This window comes from Eriocheir sinensis, chromosome 17 (assembly GCF_024679095.1).
Source record: "Eriocheir sinensis breed Jianghai 21 chromosome 17, ASM2467909v1, whole genome shotgun sequence".
NCBI lineage: Eukaryota > Metazoa > Arthropoda > Malacostraca > Decapoda > Varunidae > Eriocheir > Eriocheir sinensis.
In genome coordinates, this window is record NC_066525.1 from 14,779,373 (window position 1) to 14,789,031 (window position 9,659).

Genomic DNA, 9,659 nt, shown 5'->3' on the forward strand with positions numbered 1-9,659 from the left:
AGCCGCCACCCCGTCAAGCAGCCCCCCGACATGCCCCGCTATGGCCCGCTACGCACCGTCACGCCCTCAACAACTCCGTCACGCCCACACCACGCCGCATCACGGGCCGGACACGCTGCAGGAGGAATTATGTGTGCACACGTGTGTCCCCCCGAGAGAAAGAGAACAAGAATGAACCCGAACAGCAACAGTAGGAGAAAGAAAGAGTAAAAAAGTAGAGGAAGGAGGAGGCGGAGAAAAAAAAGAAGAATGAGAGGAGTAGGAGAAAAAAAGAGGAGATGAAGAAACAGGAAAAGAGATAAGAGGAAAAAGATAATGAATAAGCTGAGGGAGGTAAAATAAAAGGACGGAGTTAAATATTTATGGAAGTAGCGTACGTCGTTTTCTTATCTTCTCCGTATAAAGACTCGAAAGCGAATGCTGATAGAAATAAAAATGCATTGCTGTGTAAAGTATAAACCTTGAATGTACCTGAAAATCTAGGCGTGTGGGGCGTCTCCTAGAAACGCATGAATAGTTATAATATTAAGATAACATATTAGGAAAAATCTGCTGCACAGACGGAAGTGTAGAGAATTAAAGGTTCAAGGACTCGCTAAGGTCAAAGAAAAATGTTGCATATGAAAACAAAGTGTGTGAGTCTTGAATGTGTAAAGGAAACTGTGAAAGTGAAAAGGGAAAGTGTATGGAATGCTAATGGACACAGTGAAAGTGTTGAGGAAGGTGGGGCAGGGCGACAGGGAGAGTGCGTGGGAGGGGGACCTGATAATGCGAGTTACACCATGTTATATGGGAAACTGGAGGTCGATGTGCAGGATAGCGGACTTTTTATTTTTTTCCCTTGAACTGCCTCCATTGTAAAAAAGTTAAAAAAAAAGTTCCATCCTGATATGAAAAACTGAAGTAAGCCTTGAATGTATCAAAACAAATTTAGATAGAGACAGATAGATAGATTGCATACTGAAATACCCCAATATTTTTTTTTATACAGCAAGGGAAGCAGCTCAAGGACAAAAAAAAAGAAAATACATGAACCAAAATGCCCGCTAGACGCTGCTCCAACAACAACAACAAAAAAAAACAAAAAAACGAGACCTAAACAGAGGTCAGTTCCGGGTTGAGAGGTGTCCTGATACTCTCCTCATGACCCCGTTCATTCATACTTGCGTCGACTACTCTCCGTTTTCTGCCCTCCCTCATCCACGCGTCACGTCCCGCGCCTCCGAAGGTATCATCATTCGGGTTTCGGTAATATTTTATCCTGGAGAACATTTTAGTCTGGACGCACGGCCGTGTTTTTGGATCTTCCCGCAGCAGGTGACCCCACTCAGCCCCCTTGTGTGTGTGTGTGTGTGTGTGTGTGTGTGTGTGTGTGTGTGTGTGTGTGTGTGTTTACGGTCAGCGTGGGGCGGGGCTTTATAGCCGACCTGTGACGGGTATTATCGTACACACCTTGATTTGTCGTGTGGCGAACGTGGCGTGGGCGGAAAGGAAGGAAGGAAGGAGAAGGAGGCGCCGGGGCTGGAAAAGGAGGAGGAGGAGGAGGAGCAAACAGCAGGTCACGCCGCCCACCAAGGCCTGGCCACCACCTGCTGTATTCTGTTTACTTTTAAGGCATAAGTAGTCTCCTGAGCCTCTCCTTATTCAGGTTTTCAAAAATGCGAGTCTTATCGTTCGGCTTTTGTGGTCAGCTGTGGCAGGCTGAGAGGCCGACTCGCTAATCTTGTCTTTGCTTGGCTGACCTCCTGAAAGGCTGCATGGCAAAAGGAGGCAGAATTTAAGTTGGGAGCACAGGGTATAACTGCGCGTGGCGGCGGTGCTCATCTCCGTCCCGTTGGCCCTTTGAACCAGTGGTGGGAGAGAACCCAAAAACCCGACACAGGGCCAGTGTGGCATCCGGGCTACCACAGTTTACCTTCCCCAGGTTTCCCCAGGTACCCATTTATCGACCATCCCAAAAGGAAGAATGAACAGCTCCCAGAGAAACACGACGGCAGACTTAAGGCTAAGGAAAAAAAAAAAGATGCCAGAAAGTTGATGTTCCTGCGACTTTCATGGCTGGCTTACTATTTGAAGGACCTGTTGTGTGTGCTGTGTCCGGCGTGGCGTAACTAACCCAGCCGATGAGCAGGTGACTTGTGAACAGGTTGGCTGACCCGGAGAACAGGTGGTGGTGGGGGGTGGACTTGGCCTGGTGGCTCTGGGTGATTTATTATGATGTTGCTTTTTTTTTGGTTGTGGTGTTTAGGTTGACTTATTAGCGGCAAAGGTGACTGGTTAGGCGGCTAGTTGGCTGGTTGACCATTTTTCTATCTAGCCGGCTGTGGGTGGTTGGGTGGGTGGCTGGTTTACTGGTACTGGTTGGCGATCTGTCTAGCTAGTATATGGCTTGCTGGTACACTTGCTGCGTGGCTAGATGAGTGGCTGACTTGCTCGCTAATACACCTTTTGCACCTGTTTGTATATGTCCCTTTATTTGATTCCGTTCGTCTGTCCTTTCATCCATCCGTCTGTATGTCTGTCTGTGTATGCCCTTCTGTATTTATGTCTTCAGTGGCTGACTACACTTAAATGTTTATTCTTCTTTCTGCCTGGTCACCTATTCGTCCATTTGCCCGTCTGTATGTCTATATGTCTGCCTGTCTAATTTTATCTGTCTGAATGGCTGACATCTGACCACTTGTCCATCATGGTCCTTGATTGGCTGCCTACTCGCCCTTCCAGCCATGTGTGTCCGCGTGCGTGTGTCTACCTGTCTGTTTATCTACCGTATTGAGTGGTCGTTTCAAGGTGTGGCAGACAGGTAAGGAGATCAATGGGGGCGATAATCAGGCTCCTACGTAGATAAAGCACTGAAAATCGGGCAGGAGTTGTCAGTCAGTGCTCCCTGTGTGTCCTGCTCAGTGGCGGTCAGCGGCGAGGAGCTCCGGAGAGGCGGTGGTCCTGGGTGTAAGGAGAAAATAAGCCGCTGTAAATCTTCCCGAGGTAGTCCGTGCAGGGATTAGGCCGCTATCTGCCCTCGCCTCGCACTGCCCCACCTTGTCCAGTCTTGCCCTCACCCCTCTTGCTGCGCCGTGCCTCCCTCCCTCTTCCCCCTCCCTCCCTCCATTGCTCACCAGAACACGCCTTATTGTGCTTGTTTATGTGCTGCCTGGCTCGGAGCTCGTGGCCATTAAGTTAACACAGGGCGGAGACTTTACCGTTTCTTCGCTCACCTGCTTGCATTAATCTTCGGTGGCTGTTTGCTCCCTTTGGTGTGTTTGTGTGACTGAATTATACGTGTTAGAAAGGAAAAAAAAAGATAAAAATGTAGAAAAGGAAGAAGAAAAAGAAGAACGAGAGCAAGAACAAGAACAAGAAGAATAAGGAGAAGAAGAAAAAAGAATAGCATGAGAAAAGTAATGAAAAAATATAAAAATCGTCCCTTCGTTATCTTTCAAGAGCAAACACACGTAACAATTTCATATATTACAAGCCACAAAAAAAATAATTACTTAAACAACAAACTTGCACAAAATACCTGGGGTGGAGGTAGAGCACGGAGGGGGTAAAAGGAAGGGGATAATCAGGAAAAATCGTCCCTTCGTTATCTTTCAAGAGCAAACACACGTAACAATTTCATCCATTACAAACCACAAAACAAAAACAAAACAATTACTTAAACAACGAACAACCTGTACAAAATACCAAGAAATCGTGATAGGTCTTGATACCCTAATTCTTTCCCTCCCTCCTTCCGTCCGTCCGTCTTTCACCCGCTATTATCATAAGATCTGCCGAACCTGTTATCGGTGCAAAGGTTACGTTGGGTTGGGTCAGCCTCCGCCTTAATCATCTCGTTATGGAAGTGATGGATGTCCTACCCCTTGTCCTGCCTATCCCCTTTCCTTTACCCCCTCTATCCCCTACCCCCACCTTCCCTCCTCCTCCTCTCCCTTTCAACCTCTCTCTTCATCCCGTCCCTACGCACCTTCCTTCTTCCCTACCCTTCCCCAACCTTCCCTTCATCCCCTGCCAAGTCCCCTTTTCTCCACCCCCTCCCTACTTCCTTCCTCAATCTCCTTTCCCCATCTTCCCTCCTCCATCCTTTCACACCCTCCCAACTCCCCTTCCCATCACACTTTCCCTCCTCACTGCCCTTCCCCCACCTTCCCTTCACCCCTTTCCAACGCCCCTTCCCCCTATCTCCCCTCTTCCTTTCCCTCCCCCCCCCCCCCAACGTCACCGCCCCCTTCCTCCCTTCCTCTATACAGTTTTATTTATCGTGTGTTGGGTTAGCGGCGTCCAGGGGTGTGGAGATCGCTTCTTTAAGATTGTGTTGTCTCCTGATTTAGAGCGCTGAGCTGAATTAAGTTAGAGTGTTAAGTGGTGTTTATGATTAATGAGGTGAGGGCGGAAACGAGTAGTGAATGTTGACTTTTGTTCGGGGCGTGTGTTGAGTTGTAAGGATTGAGTTACCGCTGAAGGGAGTGCTAGAGAATAAGTTTTTTGTGTTTTGTTTTATTAGTGATTTTTGTTTTCTTTTTTAGTCCAGATCTGAATTTTAGCTGCTGATACTAAGACTTATATGCTGTGAGTCAAGTGAATGAGTGCCCAGTTAAATGAAGAGTCCTGAAGCTGCATAGAACTTTATATTCAATCAATCTTCGTGACTTACGTGTTAAATCCTGAAGTTTAGTAGTACATGGCGCTTAGTAGATGCCTGAAGCTGAAGGGCGTGGACACAGAAAGTCTAGCAGGGCCTCTCACTCCTGGTTGTCTGTGAGCCTGACCCTACATGGCCTAGAGACGTGGCTCCTGATCCCCCATTGTCCATGAGGATGATATGTAGGCGTTTGTTCTTCTGATAGCAATACACTAAAGGAAAAGAAAATCTGAGGCCTTTGCGGCGTTTGCATCATCTTCATATGACTTTTCTACATTAGATAAGACGTACTGATTATAGTGTCTCTTTAGATGAGTTCTTGTTTTTCCTTTAAGCATTTACTAATTTCAATAACTCATACTTGAAATCATACTCCTTGATACACCTTAGTAGTGTCCGTTTACCGTCACCTTATTTAAGTGTATACGTGTAGTTACTTATTACGCTTTTTTTCTCTTCTTTTACAACAGTTGAAGGCCGCTTAATTAGTGTTTTTTTTCTTAAGCATGTTAATGTTTACTTCTTCATAAACGTTAGGCCGTGTCAAAGGATAGTTAATGATATAGTACTCTCAGCCACAATACTTATTTAATATTTTCATCTCCATTTCGTAACCCAGTAGTTCAACGGTCACACGAGTTCATTCATTTTCTTTTTTTTTTAAGAGCTTCTCGTTTATTTGTTTAGGGGAAGCTTTGTGAGACGATAAGCCTAGAAAAAAAAAATTCCTGTCTACTTATCTGCGTCGTTTTATTTATCACCCTCATTTTTCTTCCTCGGCAGCTACAAAACAGGCTGATTAGCTAATTGTCTTGCAGAGAATTATTATACTTTCAGAGAGGCGTCCTATCAGTGGGCTTGAGTAGAATGGACGAGGCTGTCTATTAGCATGAAGGGCGAGGCTGCATAGTATTAACGTGCGGGGGTGAAGAAGTTTGTTAACACTCCTCCCACTGCCGGGGTGGAAGAGGTAAGGTCTATATTCCTTAACGTACCGGCTCCCATTACGGCTGTTTTCTAAGACCACAGATAAGATTAAACGGATTTTCATGGGTGATTTCCCCGTTCAAGGCGCAGAATGTGGTCGCCTTTTCTATTAAACAACAAGAATCACCAACAACAAAATATTAGTACATTTTATCTAGTCGTGTAAAACTATCACCAAGGTCACGAAACAGTCCATGAAAATCCCATCAGCTTCTACGAGTGGCTTTTCAAACACGCGAACTGAGGTGCCGAGGAACCTAAGAACTAACTCTATTTAGATTAACATCGAAAACAAGCACCGTCCACGTCAGCCTAGCAACCACCAATAAGATTTAACCTTTCCCAGCGTTCACCAATCACGGGCAACCACGGTTAAAGAGGGGGCGTGACTTGCTTCTAGATCAGCCAATGATAAACACGTAATAGGGAAGGGGGCGGGGCTTATTGTCAAAACTAAAGTGAACAGGGTTTAGTGCGAGGGATTTACGGACGATTCAACTCATAGTCATTCGGTCGAGGAGAATTATGACATCTCGCAATCTTGAACAAACAAACAGCCCAAGGGAGTAAACAAAGATGTCATGTTACCTCTGGGACCCTGCCACCACCAGCACTACCACACCCGCCTCCATCATTACTTAAGGCTTGCTCGTTACTCGCCTTAGCATCACCATTAGAGAGACTTATATGGGCAGAGTAGCAAGTAGGATGGGAAAGATTATGTAGGCTTCCCTTTGTATGAATGTAAGGTTGATTGAGATTGTCCATAAATAAACCAGCTGCGAAATTAGTCAATAAGCGAATAAGGGAAGCGAGGGAAGGATTATATGAGCGAGAAAGTATATGTAAGGAGGGAGGAGCCTGCTGATAGCTTGAATGACATAGCGAGTGAGTGCCGTGAGCTACTCCGAATTAAAGTGAGGTAGAGAATATATTACTGAATAAAAAATGGGTGGAGGGACAGAGGGAAGGGGCGTGGGTTAGGATTGAGGTGATGAATGATGAAGCTTCCTAGTTCGAGTTAGGGAGAGAGAGATAATGTTAGCTACTGAGAGAGAGAGAGAGAGAGAGAGAGAGAGAGAGAGAGAGAGAGAGAGAGAGAGAGAGAGAGAGAGAGAGAGAGAGAGAGAGAGAGAGAGAGAGAGAAAGTAAAGATTTGTTTTATTAACTCGCCGATATCTCCTATGCAACCAGCTGTTCTTCTGTTGTCATCTATGTCCTCTATTAACCTTCAAACTTCCTGGAAAACCATTGGAGAAAGTGTGGAAATCAAAACAAGTGTGAAAATAGGACATACACGCAAAAACACCACACAGACACCGAGAGAGCAAGGCCACATACAAGCATATAAGAAACTAACATCATCTCCTCCTCCCCACCCACCCACACAGACACACGTACACACTTCCAAAAACAAGGGATGCGACACAAAGCACTTTTTTTTTTTATGCATGCACCTAACCACTCATCCGCCCATCCGTCCAGCAGACTAACCATCACTCTTTTCCTGTTCCCTACAACCCACAAAACACGAACATTCTCTCGCCATCAAATGAATACATGCAGGGGGAGGGGGGGGGGGGACAAGCGAAACTTACCCATACCCGAATGCTTCCTTTCTTTGCTATTGCGACGTCTCCACCTTTACACTTTCTGTTAGGTGTTTTAGTGAGCAGTGATGTGAGGGAACGTGGCTAACAAGTGGCTAACGAGTGGCTTTTCATCACTGTGTAGCGTTTAGCGGCGCCAACAGCACATTTTTACAGGCACAGAAGTGATCGTAGATAACCGCTGAGTATTATTATTAGCGAGGTAAAATGTCTGGGTCTTGGTAGTATTTTGTAGTCGGGTATTAGAAAGTTACTAGGAAGAGAGAGAGAGAGAGAGAGAGAGAGAGAGAGAGAGAGAGAGAGAGAGAGAGAGAGAGAGAGAGAGAGAGAGAGAGAGAGAACTTATACGAAAAGTAACAGACAGACAAAACGGAAGTGATGTAAAAGTCGTTGATTTTCTTTGTCGTAAAATACACAACTAAATATTTTACTCAGTTTTAAGTATTCGCATATATTGAGAGAGAGAGAGAGAGAGAGAGAGAGAGAGAGAGAGAGAGAGAGAGAGAGAGAGAGAGAGAGAGAGAGAGAAAAAAAATCCTGTTCAACTTGCAAGGGTTCAATGCATCTCTATTTTATTCATGTTTTTTTCTTAGCTACCCCCCGCACCCCCACCCCCCCACCCCCGCACATCCCTCACCAATACTTGTACTCTTGGTAGGAGGCGACTAGATATAAGATAGAAAGACGAGGAATATTTTTAAGACATCGTACGGACATGCAGCTATTTTTCTCTATATTTTATTTCATCCGTATGGAGATCATCTATTCTTTATTTACTGTGTCTTTATGTCTGCTTATTATCCACATTCGCTATATCCCTCTTCATCTGATTTGGCTTCTGCTACTCCTTTTTGTCCTTTCGTCCCCCAAAAAAATCGTTCTCACACACAGAAGCACGAGTTTTGTTGTTGTTTTTTTCACATTTCGCTCTTCCTTTATCATATCGTGTGCAGTTTATTGTCCCGCGCATCTCACACTCACATCCTCGGTTGCTTTGTACCTATTTTCAATTTCACGCCGCGATTGACGGGTCAGAGGTTAATTGAAGAGTGGAGGAGCTTGCGAAATTCTCACTGGATAATTAAGTGTCCAGGATGCATTATTTGAGTGTTTTCTTGCTATTTCTTGATGTTTATTTTATAGAGTTGAGTGATAAAATTTTCCAGCCTCTCATTTCTTGTTTTCTCTTATTTACGGGTAAGTTAATACCGCCATATCATGTACTTATCATCAGTTCGTTAGTATCCCATTCAAAATTTTATGAGTATAATCATCACAATTTTTTTTTTATCAGAGAGAGAGAGAGAGAGAGAGAGAGAGAGAGAGAGAGAGAGAGAGAGAGAGAGAGATTTACGATATTTTGTTCTTTATCATATTCCTTCAAATCTAATGGTTTTATGACGTTTTAGCATCTCCCATTATATTTAATTATTTCCATTTACTTCACCTACAGATAAGCTTCCATGTTCTCTCTCTTATTATTATACTTTTCTCCTTTCTTTCACTTCACACCCTGTACCACTCCTATGTTCCTTCCTTTTCAGTACATTTGTTCACATTTTTTCACCCTTCTGTAAAATTTCAACGCTTCACCCCTCATTACCAGACTTTTATCACGTTATCTTCTCTTCCCTCTTTCTCACTCTCTTATCACCTTACCATCTCCTTCCTAACCACTGCCTTGCTCTGGCCGCAGGAAGGAGGAGGAGGATGGGGCGACGCGCGAGGGTGGCGGCGGCAGCTGTGACTATGACTGTGGCGTGCTGCGTGGCCTCCGTCATGGGCCGCGTCCTGCTGCCCGCGCCCGCACCCCGTACCCCCCGCAGCACCCACAGCTGGCTCACGAACAACCTGAGCGAGCAGCAGCAGGAGGATGAGGAGGAGGACGAGGGAGAAGTGCTCCTAGTGAGAGAAGGATACCAAACAGCCGCTTCTAATAGTCTAAGTGAACAGCAGCAACAAAGAAACCGGCAGGAGGTGTTAGAGAGAACAAACCAGCAGATATTCTCGCCCAGCAGCCGAGGTGAACAGCAGGAGGGGCAGAGAGCGAGGGAGGGGGCAGAGAGGGGAGGCTACCAGACAGCAACTGCTCCTTCTAACCAGCAGCAGCAGCAGCGAGCGGACAACAACAACCTCGACTACTTGTTCAAAAGCGGTGAGTTGCATGTGTACCTGCTCCTCGCCCTGTTTTGAGGTGACACGCATGGACGGCTGCGGGACAAACTAATCGCGACTGTTTTGTAAGTTTACTCACCTTCTGGCCTGGACAAACATGCACGGCGTCACGTAATACTAGTTCTGAAGCCGTAAGCTGACATTATCTCCGTTTCTCGCTGTTGTATGTGTGGAAGGCTCACTCTAACACTTCATGATATCCTTACGACCCATCCAGAATTATGATACGTATGTCTACACGA

The 9,659-nt window shown here is 45.5% G+C and overlaps 1 protein-coding gene across 2 annotated transcripts in view; it reads left to right on the top strand.

Moving 5' to 3' along the window:
- Window positions 1–9,128, top strand: part of LOC126999991 (fas-binding factor 1-like) — an 81,638-nt gene extending 72,510 nt beyond the window's left edge. For both annotated transcript variants that reach the window (XM_050863341.1, XM_050863340.1), the window contains exon 20: window positions 8,939–9,128. The gene's annotated coding sequence lies outside the window, so the exon portion shown is untranslated. The remainder of the gene's footprint in view (window positions 1–8,938) is intronic.
- Window positions 9,129–9,659: the final 531 nt, after the last annotated feature.